Genomic DNA, 21,400 nt, shown 5'->3' with positions numbered 1-21,400 from the left:
GGGGGGCAGCGGGGGAGGGTAGAGGGTTGGGGCGCCCAGCGGAGGGGAGGCACCACAGATCCGTCCGGGGCGGCTCCGGAGGGCTGGCCCGCTGGCTCGGGCTGACTTGGCAGCCCCGTGTTGTGTTAGCTGCGCTTCCCGTCCTCCTGTCGCTGGGTGGAGCTGCGTTTCCCACGGACAGGGATGGTTCCCGGGGGGTCCCCCGCCCCCCTGCCCCCGTCACCGCCCAGGCAGGCGAACCCCACGGACAGGGATGGTTCCCAGGGGTTCCCCCGCCCCCCGTCACCGCCCAGGCCGGCGAACCCCACGGACAGGGATGGTTCCCAGGGGTTCCCCCGCCCCCCGTCACCGCCCAGGCCGGCGAACCCCACGGACAGGGATGGTTCCCGGGGGTCCCCCCTGCCCCCCTGCCCTCCTGCCCCCGTCACCGCCCAGGCCGGCGAACCCCACAATCCCAGGTGCAGCTGGGAGTCTGCTTTGGGGGGAGACTGGAGTTCACAGCTTTCCCCTCAGTTTCCCCACCTTCCCTGCAGGCTAACACTGACCCTTTTATATATATATATATATATTTTTTATTGATTTCAACGAGGAAGGAGAAGGAGAAAGAAAAAAAAAAAATCCATGATGAGAGAGAATCATGGACCGGCTGCCTCCTGCACACCCCACACTGGGGATGGAGCTGGCAACCCAGGCCTGTGCCCTGACCGGGAATCAAACCCTGACCTCCTGGTTCTTAGGCTGACGCTCAACCACGGAGCCACACTGGAGATAGGGAACGCTGAGCATACAGCAAAAGGAACGAGGCACAGGCCACAGAGATGCTCTGGGGAGGGACACCCAGGCAGAGGGCATAGCACATGCAAAGGTCCTGGGGTGGAGCATGCTCCACACACCCGAGAAGCAGCCGGGGCCAGCGTGGGTGCAGCCTGGCCAGAGTGGGTGCAGCCGGGCCAGAGTGGGTGCAGCCGGGGCCAGAGTGGGTGCAGCCGGGGCCAGAGTGGGTGCAGCCTGGCCAGAGTGGGTGCAGCCGGGCCAGAGTGGGTGCAGCCTGGCCAGAGTGGGTGCAGCCGGGGCCAGAGTGGGTGCAGCCGGGGCCAGAGTGGGTGCAGCCTGGCCAGAGTGGGTGCAGCCTGGCCAGTGTGGGTGCAGCCTGGCCAGAGTGGGTGCAGCCTGGCCAGAGTGGGTGCAGCCGGGGCCAGAGTGGGTGCAGCCTGGCCAGAGTGGGTGCAGCCTGGCCAGAGTGGGTGCAGCTGGGCCAGAGTGGGTGCAGCCTGGCCAGAGTGGGTGCAGCTGGGCCAGAGTGGGTGCAGCTGGGACTAGAGTGGGTGCAGCAGGAGGAACGGGAGGGAGGGAGGAGGGAAGAGTGGCCCCGGGGAGGGTCCCTAGGGGCAGGCTCAGGGAGATTGCAGGCTTGACTGCCCTGAGCGGAGGACAGATGCCGGCTGACTCGCGGTGTCGAAAAGTCCCTCTGGCTGCTGGGTGGGGAGAGAGGGCAGCGCCCAGGACAGCGGGGGCCTGGCTCTGAGGCAACGGCAGGAATGCGGGCAAGAGGCGACGGTGCTGGGACGGGCCTGACGCGGAGACGGGGAGGGAGGCTCTGGACTCGTGGAAGGCAGAGACTGCGGGTTCTGCTGGTGGGCAGACTGCTCTTGGCCCTGACACTTCCCAATCAGGATGGGCCTGGGGCGACTCGGAGGCATGTCAGTGCATCAGACATGGAGGCCTCTGCACGGGCCCTGAGCCAGGGACAGCGGCCCGGCTCACGGAGCACCCACTCCGCGCCGGGGCACCCGGCACTTACACCGAAAGCCTCCTCGGAAGTCTCTGTAGTGTGTGTGCGTGTTCCCGCCTCCTGGACAAGGGCAGCTGGAAATCTACACCAGGGACTGCCAGCCCCTGGCCCGGGCCCCACCTCGGCCCCGCAAGGAGGAGCAGCCCCTGGGGGTGTAGCCAGAGGCTCGGAGGCTCCGGAGGCTGAACGAGAGGCTGGACCCTGCACCCCGGCCTCGCAGCTCCTCCCCAGAGCCAGGGCGGGCAGCGGGTCCTGGGCCCAGCCCTGAGCCTCCTCAGCGATCAGGGGGCACCCACTGGGGACGAGTGGCTACAGGAAAGGGACCCAGGGACCCCACTGAGCCCAGGCCCATCTCTTTTTCTTTTCTTTTGTATTTTACCAGCCCTGATGGCACATCCATGCACGAACATGATTTGGAAGAAATATACAGCAGCTGTTAACAATGACTGTCTCTGGTGGCGGAATTGTGTGTAATTTTCCATGTCTCTTTTCTATTTACTCATAGTTTTAGACTTTTAGATATAGATAGATAGATAGATAGATAGATAGATAAATAGATAGATATAGATATAGATATAGATATAGATATAGATATATTATAGATTTCAGAGAAGAAGGAAGACAGAGAGAGAGAGAAAAACATCAATGATGAGAGAGAATCCTTGATCAGCTACCCCCTATATCCCACAGCGGGGACAGAGCCCACAACCCAGATGTGTGTCCTGACCAGGAATCAACCATGACCTCCTGGTGCCACACCGGCGGGCTCAGATATAGTTTGTTTGTTTGTTTGTTTTTATCTTTTTTGCTGACAGTATTACATATGGCCCCTCCTTCCCCCACTGACCCCTCTAGGCCCCCACCCAGGCCCTCACCACCTGTCTATGCCCATGGGTCACGCCTCCATGCATACAAGCTCTCTGGTTTATTACCTCCCACCCCCTCCCCCTCTCTCCTCTCCCCCCCTCTCCCCCCCTCTCCCCCCCAGAGGCCCAGCTTTCTGTGACAACAGGAAGAGGAAGGGCCCGCCTGGGCGATGCCCCAGCCCCTGAGGTCAAAGCCTCTGGATTCAGAATGGCCACGGTCTGGTCTCCACACCCCAACCCTCTTGGCCAGCCGCCTGGGAGGGTCAGGTCACTGTCTGGCGGCCAGGGCTGTGCTGGGAGGCAAGCCCGGCCCGGAGCACCTGCACTGGGCGTGGTGTATTTCCCCTCCCGTCGCCACGACAACGGAAACAACAGGGGCTGCAGGAACCCCCGAGCACCCCGGCCGCTGACCCCGGCAGCCAGACTTCCCCGCGTGGCCACTTCCCTTTCCGCCCAGCCCCGCGTGTCTGCTCCGAACCCGGGACCCCCGTCCTCGTGCTGAGCCTGAACTGCCCCCCAAACCTCGCCAGCTGGACTCCCTGCCCGCTCCTCGGACGCAGACACGTGGACGGCAGAGAGCCGAGGGGTCTGCTCGAGGGCGGCCAGGGCCTCTGTCCGGGAACCTCCGTAACGCGCGCTCCGCCCGGACGCCGGCAGGTGCCCTGCCAGGGCCGCTCTTTCCCGACCGCGCTCTCTGCTCCGATGGGCACTCCGGGGGCGACAAGTGCGAGCTGGGTCCCCGGGACCAGGCTGGTGCAGAGTGGGCCGCTGTGTCCACCCGGGCCCGCACTCGGGAGGCCTCCCCGCGGATCCCTCTCTACCCCAACCCCAAACACGGGGCAGTTCCCCGGAGCCGCCACGCGCAGAGGCGTCTGAGCCCGCACTGGAGCCTGGAACCGCCCTTACCAGCACCCCCAGTGAGCGGCGCCGAGCCGCAGGGCAGCCTCCTGAGGGTGCAGGTCCTCACCACCGACAGGAATTCAGGGCTGTAACGGGTGTGTCACTGAGCCCTCCCGCCTGCCCCTCTGATGACGGGGCATCAGGGCATCAGGCCCGGAAGGCAGACAGGAGGTCCAGTGGGCGCTGCAGCTGGCAGGGGAGGGTCATTAGCAAATGCATCTGACACCTGTTCCCACCGTGTCCCGAGGCCAGGCCCAGAGCAGCCCGGCAGTGACCGTGCCGCTGACCGCACAGCCCAGCGGGGACCGTGCCGCTGACCGCACAGCCCGGGAGCCGCTGACCGCACAGCCCGGGAGCCGCTGACCGCACAGCCCGGGAGCAGCTGACCGCACAGCCCCGGGAGCCGCTGACCGCACAGCCCCGGGAGCCACTGACCGCACAGCCCGGGAGCCGCTGACCGCACAGCCAGGGGGCAGCAGGCCCACCCGGTCCGGCTCCCAGCGCTCGGCATTGCTGTGAAGGTGTGGGGAGATGGCACCAGCCACTCCCACCTGAGCTGAGTTTTAAAAAAGCAAAGCGATGCCAGAGCGTCTCACACCAGCTGAAAGCTCCCGTCTACGTGGGTGGTAAGACGTTAGGCCTCCAGTCCAGGCACCCAAGCAGCAGCCTCTGCAGTGACCACTGTTAACCCCCGGGGGAGGGGCCGGGAGGTCCCTCCGTGGAGACAGGGGGCGGGGCCGCCGAGGGAGACGGCTTGGACTCCCTTCCAGACATATTTCAGTTTGCATAAATATTTAAGGTTGATCAGACAGGATTTACACACAATGGCATTCGGAATGCCTCTGGGAGAACTGGGCCCGGTGTAAGTTAGGGTTCGGGGAGCGGGCAGCGTGGGAGCGGGCGTCGGTTCTAGCATTGAACTTCAGGCCCTGGTGGCACCCCGAACACCCTCACTCCAGGCGCCTGGTGAGGACAGACCGTCCCCCGCTCGGCTCAGCCACAGACCCGCCCGGCAGAGCCTCCAGCTCTCACTTCCGGGCCCACACGCGACCTTTGGTTGACCTTGCGTGCTGGGATTCGAGGGTTAAAGTTGTGTTTTGGCACTGAGGCCTGATTCCCCCCAAGTATTTAGGGAAAGGAGAGAGACAGGGGCTGGGAACCATCTGGGTCGCTCCTGTGACTGACAAACAGGACAATGAGCTAGGGCTGGCGTTAGGGCTAGGGCTAGGGCTAGGGTTAGGGTTAGGGTTAGGGCTAGAGTTAGGGCTAGGGTTAGGGTTAGGGTTAGGGTTAGGGCTAGGGCTAGGGTTAGAGCTAGTGTTAGGGTTAGGGCTAGGGTTACGGTTAGGGTTAGGGTTAGGGCTAGGGTTAGAGCTAGTGTTAGGGTTAGGGCTAGGGTTAGGGCTAGGGTTAGGGTTAGGGTTAGGGTTAGGGCTAGGGTTAGGGTTAGGGCAAGGGTTAGGGTTAGGGTTAGGGTTAGGGCTAGGGTTAGGGTTAGGGCAAGGGTTAGGGCTAGGGTTAGGGTTAGGGTTAGGGCTAGGGTTAGGGTTAGGGCAAGGGTTAGGGTTAGGGCAAGGTTTAGGGTTAGGGCTAGGGTTAGGGTTAGGGTTAGCGTTAAGGCTAGGGTTAGGGTTAGGGCAAGGGTTAGGGTTAGGGCAAGGGTTAGGGTTAGGGCTAGGGTTAGGGTTAGGGTTAGCGTTAGGGCTAGGGTTAGGGTTAGGGCAAGGGTTAGGGTTAGGGCTAGGGTTAGGGTTAGGGTTAGGGCTAGGGTTAGGGTTAGGGCAAGGGTTAGGGTTAGGGCAAGGTTTAGGGTTAGGGCTAAGGTTAGGGTTAGGGTTAGGACTAGGGTTAGGGTTAGGGCAAGGGTTAGGGTTAGGGCTAGGGTTAGGGTTAGGGTTAGGGTTAGAGCTATGGTTAGGGCTAGGGTTAGGGTTAGGGCTAGGTATAGGGTTAGGGCTAGGGCTAGGGCTAGGGTTAGGGCTAGGGTTAGGGTTAGAGCTAGGGTTAGGGTTAGGGTTAGGGTTCGGATTATGGTTAGGGCTAGGGTTAGGGTTAGGGTTAGGGTTAAGGTTAGGATTAGGGTTAGGATTTCCGTTAGGTTAGGGCTAGTGTTGGGAGTAGGTGTAGGGATAGGGTTAGTTTTACTGCTCATTCTGTTTCACTCTCATCTTCCAGGCTTGGGATGTGCCTCTTTAGCATGAATTTTATTCTTTACTTGGATGTCAGTCTCTGTTTTCCAGGTGAGAGTTTGACTAAAACACGGTGAATTTTGTCAGCACTAATTGTCTTCTCCTGGAGGTGCCGGGTAGAGGCCAGTAGGTGCAGAGAGCAGTTTGCTGACCACAGTGTTAGGGGGTCCCGGAGAGCTGGCCGCCCCAGCCCAGGCCTTCCTGGTACTGGCGTTTGTAAATATCGGCAGGTGAACGGCTTTCTGAACCGAACCCTGTGGGCCAGAGCACCTTTCTCATTCCCATCGCGTTCCTTTTAGACCGAGATGCCCGAGTCATTGCATCACTGACTCTGTATACTGATTCGTGAAGAAATATAGAAACAACTAGAAAATACCGCGTCTGTCGGTCAGGTGGTGCCACTGCCCGCGCCCCCAAGCGCACAGCGAGCCCAGCCCAGCCCCTCTCCCTGGCGACACCCATGCCCGAGGAATGTGCAGGGTGGAGTTCCCACATTGTCATCCCTGCGATGTGCTCTGTCTTTGTCCTGCTCCCTGGCCGGTCCTGAGGGTTGACAGCTTGGCCAGTGTCACTGCCTGAGGGTGACTCGGCCTCGGGCTCCACTGGGACCCTGACCTCCAGAGCACCGTCTTTGGATGAGATGGGCTGGGTGAGCGTGCCCGCCCTCCGCCTGTCCCCCCCTCTGCCTGTCCCCCACCCTCTGCCTGTCCCCCACTCCGCCTGTCTCCCACCCTCCGCCTGTCCCCCCCTCTGCCTGTCCCCCACCCTCCGCCTGTCCCCCCCTCCGCCTAGTTCCCCCTTCAACTGTCCCCCCACCCTATGCTAGTCCTCTAAACCTCTGCTTGTCCCCCCAACCTCTACCTCAACCCCCACTCTTAGCAGTTGTAGTTCCCCCACGATCTGACTGGTGAGGCCACTGGGTTTGGCGCTGTCGCTCCTGCTTCTCCCCACAGCCCTGGAGCAGGGGTGGGACCGTTTTTCTGCCAAGGGCCACATAGTGTTTATGATGTCATTGGGGCCTCATGGTGTTTGTGATGTCATTGGCGCCGCATGGTGTTTGTGACGTCATTGGGGCCACGTGGTGTTTGTGGCATCATTGGGGCCACGTGGTGTTTGTGATGTCGTTGGGGCCTTGTGGTGTTAGTGACGTCATTGGGGCCTCGTGGTGTTTGTGATGTCATTGGGGCCTCATGGTGTTTGTGATGTGTTGGGGCCACGTGGTGTTTATGATGTCATTGGGGCCTCATGATGTTTGTGATGTGTTGGGGCCTCGTGGTGTTAATGACGTCATTGGGGCCACGTGGTGTTTATGACATCATCGGGGCCCACTCAATAATCAGCTTAACCAACATCCTAACTCCCCCTGTTGCCTTGGCAGGGCCAGGCCCCGTGATTTCTGGGCCTCCTACGCCCGCGGGCAGACGTTCCCAGCCTGCCTGGGGCCACTCGGTCCAGGAGGGGCCCTGGAGAACGCCACCGGCCTGTGACGTCACAGCGGTGCCCCTCCCCCGCACTGTGGCTTCGCTCGCCTCACGCGTGTCCAGTGGCAGCGATGAATTTCACTTCAGGTCCGAGACGCCGGGGTTGGGAGCCAGAAGGGGCCTCAGCGCCTGACTGAGCCCCGTGACTGAGCACCGAGCCCCCCCAGGTGAACCCCAGTCGGGGCTGTGAGCCGCCCCATCGCTACTCACCGCCGCCGCCGCCGGCAACGGGAAAACATCCCAACTCTCCCCGGACAGCGCGCCGAGCAGGCGAGGTCCCCGGCCCCCACACCAGGCGGCAGGGTCGCCCTCCGCACGAGGCCTGGGGACCCACGTCCAGGGAGGAGGCCGGCCCTGGTCCTGGTCCCTGACTGCCCACTGCCAGGCTCCCGGTCAGCTCCCTGCCCGGCAACACCGGACAGCCCTCCGCTCTGCCGTCCGCCCAGCCACACCCTCTGCCTCTGGAGGAGCCGGGAGCGGACCGTCACCTCGGGGTCACTGGACAGCCCTCCGCTCTGCCGTCCGCCCAGCCACACCCTCTGCCTCTGGAGGAGCCGGGAGTGGATGGTCACCTCGGGGTCACCGGACAGCCCTCCGCTCTGCCGTCCGCCCAGCCACACCCTCTGCCTCTGGAGGAGCCGGGAGTGGATGGTCACCTCGGGGTCACCGGATAGCCCTCCGTTCTGCCGTCCGCCCAGCCACACCCTCTGCCTCTGAGCCGGGAGCGGACGGTCACCTCGGGGTCGGGAAGGGGCCAGCTAAAGCTTAACTGACTTCTCCCCACCAGTGTGAGCCGCTTGCAAACGTGCCCTTTGAGACACCTGGAATTCCTGCCGTTCCACAGGAGAGATAAGGCTGGTAACCACGGCCACCGAGGCCAGACGGCGGGACCTGGCCGCTTCCTGGAGCTGGTCTCGGTGACGCAGAGGGCAGGAGAGGCCAAGGTCGGAAGGGAGGGCAGACGCCGGAGAGGCCGCCCTGGCCACACTCTGCCCATGGCCTCCGAACCACTCCTGCTCCACGTGTCCATCCACCCGCCCCGAGGACGCTCCGGGGTTCCCTGGTCCCGGCTGCCATGGGGGCGCCTGGCGAGGACGAGTGGGAGACGGGTTCTTAGGAACCAGCCAACCAGGAAGAGATCAGCCCTGATCTCCCTCCCGGGTGACTGATCACTGCATCACCCAATGGGGACCCTGATCCTTGGCATGGGGGGGCGGGGGGCGCGAGCAGGGCGGCTCAGAGAGGAAGAGAAACCACAGACGCTCAGAAAGCAGGAAATCCGCTTCCTGTGCCCCCAAGATCCTGTCATCTGCACCAGAGCCAAGGGTAAAACTGAGGCTCCCGCTGAGGGAGTTTCCCTGCCGTCCCATCTGGAGGGCTTCCTGTCTGTGCTCCTCAGGCTCCGACAAGCAGCTGGGAGGCACCAGGCCTGCAAGGGAGGACAGTTGAGAGAGACCAGACCTGCAAGGGGGGCAGTTGAGAGAGACCAGGCCTGCAAGGGAGGACAGTTGAGAGAGACCAGGCCTGCAGGAGAGGGCAGTTGGAGGAGATCAACCCTGCAGGGGAGGGCAGTTAGGGGTGACCAGATCGGCAGAGGAGGGAAGGTGGGAGTGATGGGGCCTGCAGGGGAGGGCAGTTAGGGGCAAACAGGCTGGCAGGGGAGCAGTTAAGCATCAATCAGGCTGGCAGGGGAGTGGTTAGGGTGATCAGGCTGGCAGGCAGAAGCGGTTAGGGGCAATCAGGAAGGCAGGCAGGTGAGCAGTTGGGAGCCAGCAGTCCTGGATTGTGAGAGGGATGTTGGTTTTACCCATTTAATGGGCAGTTGGACATCCCTCGAGGGGTCCCAGGTTGGAGAGGATGCAGGCTGGGCTGAGGGACACCCCCCACACCCCTGTGCATGAAGTTCGTGCACTGGGCCTCTAGTATGATATAAATGAGTATATTGTGTGTGTGTGTGTGTGTGTGTGTGTGTGTAGAGAGAGAGAGAGAGAGAGAGAGAGAGAGAGAGAGAGAGAGAGATTGAAGAGGTAAGATCATTCAAATCAATGCCAGTTATGGAATTTATATGTCTATTTGTCTCCTGAGTCTAACCAATGCTCAGGGCAGCGCGGACGCAAGTGACACTTCTCCGAGGACCACCCATGAGGACATGGGCAGCAGGAGAACCTGCCCATTTCCATTCGGCTGAGACAGGAGAGGGGAAAGTTGAAGTCTGGCCGGGTCTGGGTTGGGTCTGGTTGGGTCTGGGCTGGGTCTGGGTTGGGTCTGGTTGGGTCTGGGCTGGGTCTGGGTTGGGTCTGGTTGGGTCTGGTTGGGTCTGGGTTGGGTCTGGGCTGGGTCTGGTTGGGTCTGGGCTGGGTCTGGGTTGGGTCTGGGTTGGGTCTGGTTGGGTCTGGGCTGGGTCTGGGTTGGGTCTGGTTGGGTCTGGGCTGGGTCTGGGTTGGGTCTGGTTGGGTCTGGTTGGGTCTGGGCTGGGTCTGGTTGGGTCTGGGCTGGGTCTGGGTTGGGTCTGGTTGGGTCTGGGCTGGGTCTGGGTTGGGTCTGGTTGGGTCTGGTTGGGTCTGGGCTGGGTCTGGTTGGGTCTGGGCTGGGTCTGGGTTGGGTCTGGTTGGGTCTGGGCTGGGTCTGGGTTGGGTCTGGTTGGGTCTGGTTGGGTCTGGGTTGGGTCTGGTTGGGTCTGGGTTGGGTCTGTGAGGGGGCGGCAGTGAGGGGGCGGCAGTGAGAAGGAGGCGGCCTCCCTCGGGGGCTGGCGGACGGGCACCCTCGGAGCAGCCTCAGCTGCCGGCCGGGAAGAAAGAGGCTTCTCAGCCGCGGTCAGGCTGGCTCCTGCCCAGGCCCGGACAGGGCCCCATTGAGGGCCCGGCCCACGGGGCGCCCCCTCCCTGAATGGGCCGCTTGTGACAGGGTGAGGCGGGGACACACCCTCTCCTCTCCAGCTGCAGCTCCAGGGGAGACCCACGGGACTCCGGATCAGAAAGCGGGGGACACCCTCAGCTCCCCCCGTCTCTCCCAGCTCCTGGGTGACAGCTCTTCACCCCGAGGACTGGGTCCCGGTAGACACAGCTGTGCCCTCGCCTTGCTGCTGGGGAGAGAGGCCAGGGGACCCGAACACACCCCCGTCACACGCCCCTCACACGCCCCTCACACACCCCATCACACACCCCTCACACGCCCCATCACACACCATCACACACCCCTCACACGCCCCTCACACGCCCCATCACACACCCCGTCACACACCCCTCACACGCCCCTCACACCCCCGTCACACGCCCCTCACACGCCCCTCACACCCCCATCACATGCCCCTCACACGCCCATCACACGCCCCATCACACGCCCCTCACACACACCTCACACACACCCGTCACACGCCCTTCACACACCCCTCACACACCCCATCACACGCCCTGTCACACGCCCTGTCACACCCTGGTCACAGGCCCCGTCCCACCGCCCGCTTCCTTTCTCCTGAGACGGGGACATGGGAGGTGATGGCTCACGGCCCCTCCAGCCCAGACGGCAGCTCCCATTCTTGCTGATGACGTTTAAGACGTTTAATTCCGGGGAAGCGCGGGGCGGACGGCCCTCCTCCCGCCCCCAGAGGGCCGCAGACTGTCCCCACCACTCCCGCTCCGGACGGAGACGCCTCTGCTGTGGGTCCTTTTCTTTACTTACTGACCTCAGAGAGGCGGGGAGAGGGAGAGAGATCGCTGATGAGAGAGAATCGTGGACCGGCTGCCTCCTGCACGCCCCCCACTGGGGACCGAGCCCCCAACCCGGGCCTGTGCCCTGACAGGGAATCCAACCATGACTCCTGGCTCATAGATCAACACTCAACCGCTGAGCCACGCTGGCCGGGCGAAGATTTATTATTATTTTTTTAAAAAAATCAAAACAGCCTTCTTGCCAAAACCCTGCATGCTCCTCCCTAAGATGCGTTCCCGGAGGGACCGCCGCCGCCCACGCGGCCTCCAGAGCTGCTGTCAGAGCCCCGGGGACACCGCCACGGCCTCTCCCGGCCCAGCTTTCTCTCTGCAGCGGACGTGACCGGCCTGCAGGCGGCTCTCCCAGCCCCACCCCCGCCAGGCAGCGCAGCCAAGTCCCTGTGAAATCGCAGCTGGGGCAGCCCAGCCCCGCCCCACTGAGTGTGAGCTGAGAGTGAGAAACGGGAGCATGGGAATGAGTGGGGCGTTTACTCCGGGGCTCCTTCTGGAAAAGGGCCACCCTGGTCCATGGCTGTGGAAGGAGCAGCCGGAGGGAAGCCCCGGACGGGGACGCGGGAGCCGGAGCGGCTGGGAGCGCCTCTCCCGGGAGCGGGCAGGGCGGGCAGGGCGGGCGGACCGCGCTCCGGCCTCAGCGTGCGGCCAGGTCCATCACAAAGTCACGCCGATGTCATCCCGATGAACCTTTACCAACAGAACTGAGGGACGCGCACCTCTTCAGAGGGGTTACCCATTTCCAGAAGCCCTGTCCCCCGGCCACATCCCCCACCTCCTGTGCAGGGCTGTTCTGATAACTATCCCCCCCTCATCCAGTTCCAGCAGCAGGACCTCCCCGCTCCGCCCCCCAGTCACCAAGTCCCCCCACCGCCCATCCTCCCTGTGTCCCCCATCGCCCCCCGGAACGGCAGCCCGGTCCCTCGGGCAGTGCAGCGGCCCGGCAGGGGCGTCTGTGCCGTTTCAGGGTTTCACGGGGTCAGCCACAGGCCGCTTCTCCTGGGGGAGTGGGCACCTGCCCCCCGGACTGCTGGCTGGTCCCCCCAGCGGCTCCGCCCTCCTGTGCCCACCTCAGAGCCCTGCACCCTCGCCAGCATCCCTCCTGCCCCTCCTCCCGGAGTCAGCCTGGGACATCGGGGCAGAAAGGACAGTGTGAACGTGAGCTCTACCTCACTGCCCTCCCTACCTAGCCCCTCCGTCTTCCTTAAAAAAAATGTCTGTCTTCCTTAAAAAAAAGGAAAGGAAACCACCAACCAAACTCTGCTTCCTCAGCAACCCTGAGACAGACTCGTCTGCAGCCGGGTTTCAGCACTGATTTGTAAAATGTGGTAAGCACAGATATCTCTCTGATTGCATAATAATCTGGCCACTCGGTGTGTATCTCTACACTAATGAAAGAGAAATATGCAAATTGACCATACCTCCATGGCACCCACCAGCCAATCAGGAGTGTATGTGCAAATTAACCCACAATATGCAAATTAATCAACAAAGATGGTGGGTTAATTTTACATATGCAAGCTCTGGCCTGAGCAAAGACTGAAGGCTGAAGAGGCCTGGCTTCTCCGCTGAGGCTGGAGCAAAGGCCTGGGTCCCGGGTGCCGGAGGAAAACCGGTGCAGGCACCAGGGAAGGAAGGCCTATTGCACGAATCTCCATGCAACAGGCCTCGTGTGTGTATATATATATATATATATATATATGAAGGCCCCATTCATGAATCCGTGCATGGGTGGGTCTGGCCCGCCTGGCCAGGGAGAGGGGACATGGGTGGTTGGCTGGCCTGCCTGCTGGTCGAACTCCTGGTTGAGGGGACAATTTGCATATTAGCCTTTCATTGTATAGGATATACAGTGAGTGGCCAGATTATTATGCGTTCAGAGATCACCATCATCTGCTCTCTCAGTGTGCATACCATACGTGTGTGTGTGTGTGTGTGTGTGTGTATACAGGTGTGTGTGTGTGTGTGTATACGGGTGTGTGTGTGTGTGTGTGTATACAGGTTTGTGTGGATGTGTGTGTGTATACGGGTGTGTGTGTGTGTGTGTATACGGGTGTGTGTGTGTGTGTGTGTGTGTGTGTGTATGTGACATGAAACTATGAGATCCCGGGAGCGCTGTCAGAGGCCCAGCACACCGTGTGAAGCCACAGGCTCGGCTCTGAGGCGGCGCTGCTCCCTCCACAGGAGCCGCTGAGCCGTGGCGCTGCCTCCCGGTGAGGAGGGGGGTCACCACGCCCCGCCCACAAAAGGGGACCAGGGCTCAGAGCCGCATGGGGAGGAGACCGCCCTGCAGAGCGTGGGCGAGAGCTCAGGCCCCGCCTGTTACAGCCCCGGCCTGGCCACGCCCGGCCACGCCCGGCCACGCAGCCCGGCTCCGCTCACCAGAGCCGCCGGCGGGGGCAGGACGTGAGCAGCCGGGGCCGCCCTCACCCCGACAGGCCTCCTCCCGCAAGGCCAGCTCTGCCCACGGCGCCCTCCCCTGGGCCGGGGCTGCCGCCTCCTCCCTCCTCACTCTGCACAATCTCCTGTGCGTGTGCGTGTGCGTGTGCGTGTGTGTGTGCATGTGTGTGCGTGTAAATCTACGTCATTGATCTCAGGAGGAAGGGAGAGGGCGAGAGAGAAGCATCCATGATGAGAGAGTCACGGATCGGCTGCCTCCTGCATGCCCCCCACTGGGGATGGAGCCCACATCCTGGGCCTGTGCCCTGACCGAGGAGGGCAGGAGGGGGTCCGAGCACGGATGAGGGATGAGCCGCGGGGGCGCCCGGCCAGAGCACCCCCCGGGAGCAGCCGGCTCTCCCCTCCCTCAGGCACCTCTGCCATCACCGGCGGGTCCCCGGGAGCCGGGACCAGGCGTGAGGTGTCCACAGAGGCAGCTCCCCGGAGAGAGCGGGAGGAGGGGAGGCCTGGGGAGGCCCGGCCGCCCACGTCCCTCCTCCCTCAGCCCCCGCCGGGCACAGGGTCCACAGCACCCACATGGCCAGCTCCCCCCAAGTCCCCCCCACCCCACCCCCCCGCCCCCCATCCCCCCCCCGCCCCCGCCCCGCACCCCATCCCCCCCCCGCCCCCGCCCCGCCCCCCATCACCCCCGCGCCCCCACCCCGCACGCCCCCCCCCACGCCCCCGCCCCGCACCCCCCCCCCCCCCCCCCGGGTGCAGCATCCGGCCGGGTCCTCCCCCGTCTGCCCTGCCCCCTGACCACTTCCTCCCCGGGTCACCACCTCTTCCTTCCTCCCCACAAGCAGCACCCACTGCCGAGGGGGCGGGCGGCCGCATCCCCCATCGCTCCCACCAGGGGCTCCTCGGCCCCCAGGGACCCCACCCTCCGGACCCCCTCCCCCCGGGACCCCCTCCCCCAGGGACCCCACCCTCCGGACCCCCTCCCCCCGGGACCCCCTCCCCCAGGGACCCCATCCTCCGGACCCCCACCCTCCAGACCCCCACCCTCCGGACCCCCTCCCTCCGGGACCCCCATCCTCCGGGACCCCCTCCCTCCAGACCCCCTCCCCCCGGGACCTCCTCCCCCAGGAACCCCCTCCCCCAGGAACCCCCTCCCCTGGGAACCCTCCTTCCAGGACCCCACCCTCTGGACCCCTTTCCCCCCGGGACCCCCTCCCTCCGGGACCCCCTCCCTCCGGACCCCCTCCCTCCAGACCCCCTCCCTCCGGACCCCCTCCCTCCGAGACCCCCATCCTCCGGACCCCCTCCCTCTGGACCCCCTCCCTTTGGACTCCCTCCCTCCGGACCCCCTCCCTCCGGGACCCCCATCCTCCGGGACCCCCTCCCTCCGGACCCCCTCCCTCCAGACCCCCTCCCTCCGGACCCCCTCCCTCCGGACCCCCTCCCTCTGGGACCCCCATCCTCCGGACCCCCTCCCTCCGGACCCCCTCCCTCCGGGACCCCCATCCTCCGGACCCCCTCCCTCCGGACCCCCTCCCTCCGGGACCCCCATCCTCCGGACCCCCACCCTCCGGACCCCCACCCTCCGGACCCCCTCCCTCCGGGACCCCCTCCCTCCAGGACCCCCATCCTCCAGACCCCCTCCCTCCGGACCCCCTCCCTCCGGGACCCCCATCCTCCGGACCCCCTCCCTCCGGACCCCCACCCTCCGGACCCCCTCCCTCCGGGACCCCCATCCTCCAGACCCCCTCCCTCCGGACCCCCTCCCTCCGGGACCCCCATCCTCCGGACCCCCTCCCTCCAGACCCCCTCCCTCCGGACCCCCTCCCTCCGGACCCCCTCCCTCTGGGACCCCCTCCCTCCGGGACCCCCACCCTCTGGACCCCCTCCCTCCGGGCCCCCTCCCTCCGGACCCCCTCCCTCCAGACCCCCTCCCTCTGGGACCCCCACCCTCCGGACCCCCTCCCTCCGGACCCCCTCCCTCTGGGACCCCCACTCTTCGGGCCATTTAAAGCAATCGTTTCTGAAGATCAAACTGGCAAACTCTTTAAATGTTCACTTGTCAGGTCCGGGTGAACTCGTGTCGTTCTGTGCTGGTTCCACTGTCAGCGTGGAGGTCAGACCATCGTTAACGGACAGCGTCCCCGCCCCCGATTGCCAGTGCCCGGGCACCTACAGTCACAATACCAGAGGCCCATGCCCTGGGGAGGGCCCCCAGCCGTGAGCCCGGTGTGGCTGATCGGCGCCCCCCTTGGGAGCACACTGACCACCAGGAGCAGCTTCTGCATGGAGCGTCTGCCCCCCGTGGTCAGTGTGCGGCATAGCAGCCGGTCGTTCTGACATTCGGTCAATTTGCGTATTGGGGTTTTATTCAATCGGATGGCAGACTCGTCCCCTCTGCTGTGCTTTCCTTCCCGGACTGTGCTGTCCCTGCCGGTCGCTCTCCTCGCCCGCCCCCTCCACCGGCCTGCTCTGTGGCTGAGGCCCATTTCCGCTCCGTCTGTCCACGTGTTCACTGGCCAATGTTTACAATACAGTCTTCTCAGAGCCAGAGCCGAGCCTGGGCGAGGGAGCGAGGAGAGGCCACACGCGTGGGCAAGGGCCTCGGCCCCTCTCGTCCCGCCCCACACGCGTCCGCCACGGGCTTTCCGTGACCCTGACCGGGTGCCTGCCTCCTGCCGCTCCTCGGCCTGCCCCCCCCCGCTTGTTTCCGCACCCAAGTGAGTCCCTCCACCCCCACAGTCCCCCCACCCCTCAGGGGAGCTCCCGAGGGACCCGCACCAGGCGTCCGGAGAGGCTGGCCCGCCCCCTGCCTGGGCCAGTGCCTCTCGTGGAGGAAACGCCGACGGCACTCACACACACACTCACACTCACACACACTCACACACTCACACTCACACTCACACTCACACTCACACTCACACACTCACACACACACTCACACACACACTCACACTCACACTCACACACACACACACTCACACTCACACACACTCACACTCACACTCACACTCACACTCACACACACACACACACTCACACACACACTCACACTCACACACACTCACACACTCACACTCACACTCACACTCACACTCACACTCACACACTCACACACACACTCACACACACACTCACACTCACACACACTCACACTCACACTCACACTCACACTCACACTCACACTCACACTCACACACACTCACACTCACACACACACTCACACTCACACTCACACTCACACTCACACTCACACTCTCACACTCACACTCACACTCACACTCACACACACACACACACACTCACACTCACACTCACACACTCACTCACACACACACACTCACACTCACACTCACACACACACACACACACACACACGCAGGAAGGAGGTCAGGCTGACCTGGAGGGAGAACAGGCCTGTTGGGCCCGTTGCCACGGCAATGCAGGCCCCTCTCCCCAGGCACCACCGAGGGGCTGACCTGCCGGCGGAGGGCGCGGCCCAGTTCCCGGCACCGGCACCGGCACTGCCTCGCTCACCCACAGAGGTGTCGTGCCAGCTGGCTCCACGGTGGATACCTGCCCGGACGCAGAGCGGCCGGCAGCTGGCAGGCAGGCCACGGCTTTGTCCGCCGCAGACAAAGGGCCTCTGTGCCCGCCCCCGGGCCTCCCCCCTGGCCTCCCCCCGGCCTCCCCCCGGCCTCTCCCCCCGCCTCCCCCCGGCCTCCCCCCGGCCTCTCCCCCCAGGCCTCCCCCCGGCCTCCCCCCGGCCTCCCCCCGGCCTCTCCCCCCAGGCCTCCCCCCGGCCTCCCCCCGGCCTCTCCCCCCAGGCCTCCCCCCGGCCTCCCCCGGCCTCCCCCCGGCCTCCCCCCCGGCCTCCCCCCGGCCTCCCCCCGGCCTCCCCCCCCCCCGGCCTCCCCCCGGCCTCCCCCTGGCCTCCCCCCGGGCCTCCGGGCTCAGGTCCTTCCTGGGGACCACAGTGAAGGTGCCTGTCTGCAGTTCGCTCCCCAGCTCCCTGCCCGCAACCCTCTCCCCTGCCCACACCCCTCTCCCCTGCCCTCAGCCCCTCCCCCCTGCCTGCACCCCAGCTCTGTGCCTGTGGGTGCAGACCTGGGAGCTGGTGCCCAGCAGCTGTCAGGGCCCCTCCCCCCCAGAGGCTCAGGGCTCCCCCTCCCCCCTCCCCCGCTGGGGCACCCCCTGGCTCAGGGCCCCTGGCCGCGCACCAAGGCCTCCAGGGCTTCCTGTCACATGAGTGAGTGCAGTTTCGCTCCCTCGGGCAGAGCTCGGCCGAAACTCCGGTCTCACATGGCGCGGGCCCAGCGGGAGCAGAGGCAGACGGCCCTCCGGCAGGCCGGCCCGGCCCCCGCTCCTCACGGCCCCACGGCCCCGCCTGAGGCAGCGGCTCCTGTGGACCTGCTCCAGGACAGCGCCTGGTCCTCTGCCGCCCAGGCAGCCGGCCCGGCCGGCCGGGGAGAGCCTGCTGGTCCAGACCTGAACGGCCACACCGCACACGGATGAGCCCCACGCGTGTCACTGAGTGACGGACGCCCATGCCAAGCCCAGACGGAAAGGCCGGGAAAGGGGCCGGGGGCGGAGCCGAGGAACCCGGAGGAGCCAGGCTGGGTTTTATGTGGGGGGGGGGGCAGGCGGGGGTCCCCCTGGTTCGAGGCCTCGGCCACACGCACTGGAGGCTGCTCTGACGGGGGATGCCGGAGCGCAGGGCGAGGCCACGGCAGGTGCTCGCTGTGCCTCCAGGGGTCTGTGGCGCTCGCTGTGGAAACTGTCCACACGTTTAAAACATTGGGGGGAGATGCACGGTGATAAATTACCCAATATCCGCCCCCCCTTTCTTGCCACGGGACCCTTCCCCCACGAAACGTGGCGGTGGAAACGGAAGGTCCGCTGATCGGAGCAGACACGGCGGCGACGGCTCTGCGGCGGCTGATTCCTCGGCGCAGCGTGGCCGCCGCCGGAGCGGGCATCAGTCTGTGCCCCCGAACCCGCCCTCTGCGCCCCGGGGGCCGCCCACGCAGCACGCTCCGGGCGGGCGGCTCTGGAACGGCTCCGTGGCCTGTCCTCCACATCACAAGCCCCAGCCCGCTCTGCCCCGCCCGCAGAGGAACCCCGTCCACGGCCCTGAATCACCGGCTTTGTGGCCGCTTCCCTTTACAACCGCAAACACACCCGCCTTTGTTCCCCGCCAGCTGTTCTCCTCCGCAGACCCTCCGTCCAGACACACACAGAACCGCCTGTGTGCCCCGGCCTGGCCGGAACCGCCAACTCCCTTTGGGGGGAAATTAAAGGAAAGAAGCGATTACCCAGCAGCCGAGTGAGTCTGCTCCCCGGGGGCAGAGTGCACGCCGGTCTGTTGTCCTCCTTGGCAAGCTCGTCGAGTCGCAGAGACACACGCGTGTGTGGAGCCCCAAGTCAGGCCGAGGACCTGAGTCCTCCACGGAGTGGGGTCCGTGTCTTCACCCGGAGCCGGTGGGCAGCCCGGTCCAGGGAAGGAGACAGACTCCGTTCACGGCCTCGGACGCTGGTTCGATTGCCGAGCAGGGCCCGGGCGGATTGCACGGGACCCCAGTGCGGAGTGTGCAGGAGGCAGGAGGCAGCCGGTCGATGTTTCTCTCCCCCGCTCCCTTTCTTGCTGTCTAAAGTCAATAAAAGCAGATCAAAAATAACTTTAAAAAACACATGTAAGCTCATGCAGAGTCAGACAATAACATGGCCCAGGCGCATGCTCCGTGCGTGTGCCGCCCAGTGGGGGTGAAAGCCGGGTTGTGGCTGGTGTTACACTGGACGAAACTCAGGGTGAACCCCCAGCGGACCAGCCAGGCCCCGAGTTTCCCCCCAATCCTCTCCTCAGAGGAAGTGTCCCCGAGCAGCTGGTACCTGGGACTGCGGGTTTGATCAGCATCTTCCAAGAGCCCTGCGCCGCGGCCCCCGGCACGCACGCGTGCACACACACGCACACATGTACATACGCACACACACGTGCACACACTCATGCACTTACGTGTGCGCACATACATGCGTGTGCGCACTCACATGTACACTCACACACGTACACACATATGCACATGTACACACGTGCACATATGTACACGCGTGCACACGCGCACGTATACACGTACACACAAACCCGCGTACACATATATACACGTGCATGTGCACACACGTACACACTCACAAACGCACGCGCGCCCACACATACACACACAGTACACACGCGCGCACATACACACACGTGCACGCGCACACGTGTACACACACGTTAAAAACGGGCCTCAGTCCTTGGCTCAGTGGGTAGAGTGTGGGCTTGTGGACTGAAAGGTCCCAGGTTCGAGTCCTGTGAGGGATACGTGCCTCCCTTGCAGGTTGATGGCAGCCCTGGTCGGGCCCGGGAGAGGTCACAGCCACCTCTCTCTGTCTCCTCTCCCTCCCACTCTCTCTAAAAGCCGACGGAAACACCTCCGGTGAGGATTCACACAAAGCTGACCTCCGACCCTTTGCCAGGAAGCCTGGCGTCCCGCGGAGAAACCCACAGGTGAGACCATGGGAAACACGGGTGTTTACATTACGATTCATAGCAGTGACAACATTACAGTTAGGAGGCAGCAACGGAAATAGTGTTATGGCCGAGGGTCACCACCACAGGAGGAGCTGTGAGAAAGGGCCGCAGCATCAGGAAGGTGAGAACCGCTGGCCTAGAGCTTTTGTCCATTCGCTGATCCGCTCGGCAAACAGCTCCACCTGCACCTGCAACTTCCGAGGTGGCGGCAAAGGTCCCGCCCTCCTGGGGGAGCGGGGGGAGGGAGAGAGAGAGAGAGAGAGAGAGAGAGAGAGAGGAGAGGAGATACAGAGAGAGAGAGACAGAGAGAGAGAGAGACAGAGAGAGGAGATAGAGAGAGAGAGAGAGAGAGAGAGAGAGAGAGAGAGAGAGAGAGAGAGGAGATACAGAGAGAGACACACAGAGAGAGAGAGACAGAGAGAGAGAGAGGAGATACAGAGAGAGACAGAGACAGAGAGACAGAGAGACAGAGAGAGGAGATAGAGAGAGAGAGAGAGAGAGAGTGAGAGAGAGAGAGAGAGAGAGAGAGTGAGAGAGAGAGAGAGAGAGGAGATACAGAGAGAGAGAGAGAGAGAGAGAGAGAGAGAGAGAGAGAGAGAGGAGATACAGAGAGAGAGAGAGAGAGAGAGAGAGAGAGAGAGAGACAGAGAGAGAGAGAGAGAAACAGAGAGACAGAGAGAGAGGCGACGTGTTCCGTGTCCGGTGCCCGGGGCCGGGAGAGGAAACAGGGAAAGTGAGGCGGTGCCGGGCTGGGTGGCAGGAGGTGCTGCCTGCGTCGTGGTGTCTGACATGCCCACAGGTGAACACGGATGGAGAGGAGAAAGCGTGCTTTGTGTGTGTGAGGAAGCGCCTGCCGCAGCAGCCCAGTGCGAAGGCCTGAGGCCGGGGGGCGTGTTCTTGGACCCGAGCAGGCCGGTGCATGAAGCAGGCCGGGCACGGAGGGCGCCCGCCGGGGCACGGAGCGGGAGCCGGGGACGGGGGGACGGAGGGGGAGCCCCAGATTGGGGGGCCGGGAGCCCAGGACAGAGGAAGCAGGCTCTGTCCGTGGTGGGTGGGCTGTGGGCAGGAGGAACCGGGTCCTCCACCGGAGGCGCTCCGGATGGCCTGGCCCGTTGCTAGAACGAGCGAACTCTGGGAGGAGCAGGCGTGGGTGCCGGGAGAGGGTACGAATCGGAGCCCCGCCGCCCTGTGTGGCTGAGGGTGCCCTCATGGACATCGCTGATGGGCCTGCCACCAGGGTGCGTCTCCACAGGGCCCCTGAGTATGGCTGCCGTCCATTGCAGGCCCAGCCTGCGGGCGCAGGTGGTGGTGCTGTTAGCGGGGCGTACTGACCCCTGAGACGGAGGAGGTCACCTGTGGGGGCAGGTGGGGAGAAAGCAGGGCCTGACACACCTCTGTGCTCAGAGGCCCACGGGGTGGGGAGCGACAGTGAGGGTGGCAGAGGAAGGCACGGGGCATGGACGATGGGCAGACATGTGTTCCCAG

Source organism: Pipistrellus hanaki (assembly GCF_964339955.1).
Source record: "Pipistrellus hanaki genome assembly, chromosome: 4".
NCBI classification, from domain to species: Eukaryota; Metazoa; Chordata; class Mammalia; order Chiroptera; family Vespertilionidae; genus Pipistrellus; species Pipistrellus hanaki.
Note: the sequence above shows the minus strand (reverse complement) of the source record.